At 47.5% G+C, this 3,979-nt stretch overlaps 1 non-coding gene across 1 annotated transcript; it reads left to right on the top strand.

Annotated features, from left to right (window-relative positions):
- Window positions 1-3,520: 3,520 nt before the first annotated feature.
- On the top strand, window positions 3,521-3,592 carry TRNAE-CUC (transfer RNA glutamic acid (anticodon CUC)). The gene has a single exon. It is a non-coding gene; the product is annotated as a tRNA-Glu (tRNA).
- The last annotated feature ends 387 nt before the right edge of the window (window positions 3,593-3,979 follow it).

A 3,979-nucleotide genomic window follows, 5' to 3' on the forward strand; every position in this document is an offset into this window, starting at 1 on the left:
AATAGGTGAGCATTAGAGAGTAGTAGAGAGTATTAGCGGACACAGAGCCACACACACACAGAGCCACATACACACATACACAGAGCCACACACACACACAGAGCCACACACACAGAGAGCCACACACACACACAGAGCCACACACACAGAGCCAAACCCACACACAGAGCCACACACACACACAGGACCACACACACAGAGAGCCACACACACACAGAGCCACACACACACAGAGCCACACACACACAGAGCCACACACACACAGAGCCACATACACAGAGCCACACACACACACAGCGAGCCACACACACACACAGCGAGCCACACAGCGAGACACACACACACAGAGAGAGCTACACACACACACAGCAAGCCACACACACACACAGCGAGCGAGCCACACACACACACACACAGTGAGCCAACACACACAGCGAGCCACACACAAGACGTTTTCCTCATTCTAAGTATGCTGCCGAATACACACACTAACAGTAGCAACTCACCTTGTGGCAGCCACGGTGTGAGGAAGCCTAGAACATGCCTCGGTATGGCGATCTTCTCTGTGTAGCTGCTGACCCTCTCCAGGTTGCGTTTCTGCTGCTCCGACATTGCAAAGGTGGCGCGGTTGGGAGACTTCTCACGACTATCACTGTTCTAGAGCAGACGGTGTAGGACCCCGATGTGCAGAGCGGGTCTAACAGGAGAATGGCATGAGCTCTGTGGAGAGCGGGTCTAACAGGAGATGGGCGCGAGGTTTGTGGAGAGATGGTCAGGCAGGAGATGGGCGCGAGCTCACCTCTGGAGCAGAGTCAGTGGCTGCGGTGCTTTCCTTCAGCGCACTGGAAAGAATCGAAAGTGAGCCCTCATTCTAATTGACATGTCTGCCCCTTCGCTCTCGGGCTAGTTTAAGTTAATCTGATGTTTCCGTAGAGACTTCGGCAGCGCCCCACACAGCCCCCGATACTACTGGAGCTGCCACCAGGGCGCTGGTACTGCTGAAGGCATCTAATAATCAGGCTCCTCCTTTCCTGCAGTTTCTGTACAGCTGGTAGGCAGGAAACCAGAGTCAAGGAGCGGGAAAGGAAACAGAAACTTTATCACACGAGTCAACTGCCGATGGAGTTGGAGCCCATCCGTAGTTCACTACTGAGTGGCTTTTCATTGATCCCTGTAATTAGTGAATCCCTAGTGAGGAAATGCTGCTCTCTGACATCCGATCCTCCCTTCACGACCGAGGGCTACAGAATAACCACAAAAGAAAGATGCTCTACACCTGGAGTTCATCGGAAATGTAAACGTGACAATGACAGTGTTTGTAGATGTAAAGTAAAGGATGTGGTATAATGACCAGAACTGCCGACTACACAGCTGGGAAACCGGGTTCGAATCTCAGCGCCAGCTCAGCATCCTGCGATTCTGGGCACATGTCTTAATCTCCCCGTGTCTACAAGAGTGGTGCGTCCTTGTGTAAAGTAACTGGGTCTCAAGTAAAACGATCCTATACCTTTGGGTGGAGTTCACGCGAAATAAAACTACAAAAAAAACAAATAGTGAAAGGAAAATAAATAAACCAGTGCCGGCAAAGTTGCAGTCACAGTCAGCTCTTTTAAGACGCCTGAGTAATTGTAGCTGCGTCATTTTTCCACCTTCTCCCTAAAACCATGGCGCAGGAAGCAGCGTGGACGTAGCCGCTTTACGAGGTAACAGTCTGCGAATAACTTTTCACGAGCAGTGATGTGAGGCCTTAAATGTCAGAAAACTCGGGGGAGGGGGGTGTGGCAGAGGGGTTTAGAAATACACAGGCCCGCCTGCAATTGCTCAGCAAAGCTAGAGTGCCACAATAGCGACATCGGCGGGGCGGGAAACCAAGCAGCACCACTATGTTTCTACGAGGCGAAGCAGAAATGCCTCGGAGAAACCAGCGTCATTTTTGGGATTGAGGGGCATGTTTTCTTTCTCTCCTCTTCCCATTGGCTGGAATGTAAAATTCCAGCCAATGGGAAGAGGAGAGAAAGTAGACAGAGAGAAACGAAAAAACACACCCCTCAATCCCAAAAAGAGGGGGCTTGAACGGAGTGACTCTCCTCCAATGGCTGGCCTCCGTTTAGAAAACCAGCCAATGGAGAAGAGGGGCGGGTTCAAGCCCCACTACTAGAGACATAAAGTCTTGGAGCGAGACTGCGCAAGCGCAGCCTACGGTCCTCGACCTAAAAAATGCTTTATGATGTGGACACCACTGGCTGCACCATCGTACCTTTTTCCCCCACACCTTCTGTTGCCTCCCCTGTCCTCTGTGTTGCCTTCCTCCTCCTTTCATGCTGCCCCCCACATGTCTCTCCTTCCTGCCAGCAATAAAAAAACACGATGACTTGTCCAGCACTGACTGCGTCATGGTGTTTTTTTTTAACTTTCAGCCATGCTACCCGTCAGCCGCGCTGCTGTAGTATATGGCTAAACATTGACACAGCCAAGAGCTCTAGTTTTGTTGGCAAGATCTATTGCCTTTGTCAATGCTTATTTTGAATGATGCCTGCTTGGCTATTGTGGCCCATTCAACCTGTTACAACCTGAACCGGAGCTTCATGCTTCCTAACCTGCGTCTCACTTATGCTCCTTGAAAAAGGACGACCTGTCCGAAATGCATTGGAGCTTTTTTCACGCCTGATGATGATAACAATGATTGTCAATCCATTTCATATGAAGAAAATATGAGACGTACTGATAAAAAAGTTTAATTAAATTTTGAAAACTCTGAAAGTTTTGGAACTTTATTTGAATATCTTCTGGAATCTACTGTGTTGTCGTATCACACAGTACCATATAAGTGTGCCCACCACAGGGATGCGCTTACACCCCAGTAGCGCACTCAACCCCATTCAAGCTACAACAGAATGCATTAGCACCCGAAAGAAGCCCTGAAGAAGCCCTTAGAAGTGCCCTTCCCTCACTGGAACGGCACTTCTATTTTTCTTGATTACTTCTACTTCAAATCGTGTGATGTTCACTTCTCAGTGTTGTACCAGCTCGCATCACTGCTGCATTCTCCTGTGAGTGCCACTGCTTTTCAGTTAATGAATGCATTGGACAGCTGCGCTAGAATATTGAGTGCAGCTTGTGCACATTGATGGTGAATTGGGCACTTTTCTGCATTGAGAGATAAGGTAAGTTGTGGCACCCACGAGACGAAGACTAAGAGGGAGTACGGGTTACTGACGTGTTTACCTTTCAGTACTCCTCTGCCTTATCACAGTCTGACCATCTCACTTTCGGATCCCCACAGAGAGTTCAATCCATGAAGTGTGCAGTGAGTTATTCTGCATAATCCATGAGAGTGAAGTATATCTTCTGTGTCTAGTCATGTTTTCCCTCCTTTGTTTAACAAGAGCGTTGGTACTGTGAGTACTTTTTGGATGTATGTAGGTCAGTCAGAATAAGTACATAGTTAATTACATACAATGCACACACTATACCGGCGCTAAATCTGTCCTAATAGGAATTCAAGGAAGAATGAGCGTGCTCCCTGGTGGTCTAGTGGTTAGGATTCGGCGCTCTCACCGCCGTGACCGGGGTGCGATTCCCTGTCAGGGAAGGTGATTTTTTTTTATTCATAAACAATTGTCCAAATTAAAATTTAAACATTAGTACAATCCTGTATTTATTTATTTTTACATGTATGTGTTGTCAGTAAATATTTTAGATTTCAGAGGCAGTCTCAAATGATGCAAAACAGACAGACACCTGTTTCACAAGAAAGTCAACATTGAGGATTAGAGCGTGTGTCTTTTTTTATTTTTTACGTGGGTATTCATTTTTGGTGCAAAATATACTGATATATTTTCAGAAGGGAAATGTTTTCTACGTAACATCTCCGGAAACCAATGTTTCACATGTAACACCTCTTGAATCCAGACGGTGTCGCTGTGAGCAGCTACTGACGGGCTCTCTTCATAAGTGGAAAAGTGCACTTCGAGGCACT

The sequence above is a fragment of the Lissotriton vulgaris genome, chromosome 1_1 (assembly GCF_964263255.1).
Source record: "Lissotriton vulgaris chromosome 1_1, aLisVul1.2, whole genome shotgun sequence".
NCBI lineage: Eukaryota > Metazoa > Chordata > Amphibia > Caudata > Salamandridae > Lissotriton > Lissotriton vulgaris.